The following is a 380-nucleotide window of genomic DNA, read 5'->3' on the forward strand; positions in this document are numbered from 1 at the left end:
TATTTTTTGACACATCTAAAAGCGTCCACGGATATGTAATGTTAGCACTAAGGAGGAAAGGTGTACCGACCAACTGTCGACTCTGCCTGCAGAAGGCGGGTTGGCTACTACTGAAAAAAGGAGGGGATCAAGGGAATTACCGGCTGATGTATTATCAACATGCTTCCTGTGGACTTTTGGATTGTGGAGGAAGATTCATAAGGAATACCATCGCCCACGCGGGGACCTGGAAAAAAGACTGAAAGTGACGAACAGCGGGTATGATGGATGCCAAGGAGATGTGAAAGTGGCAATTATTCATTAACCTTTGGTAAGCTATCTCTACGGACGAATGACTTTTTTTTTTTTAATGTAAACCTTATGGTTTTAACGAGTTCAAA

This window comes from Trypanosoma equiperdum, assembly GCF_001457755.1.
Source record: "Trypanosoma equiperdum strain OVI genome assembly, contig: ctg_744, whole genome shotgun sequence".
Lineage (NCBI taxonomy): Eukaryota > Euglenozoa > Kinetoplastea > Trypanosomatida > Trypanosomatidae > Trypanosoma > Trypanosoma equiperdum.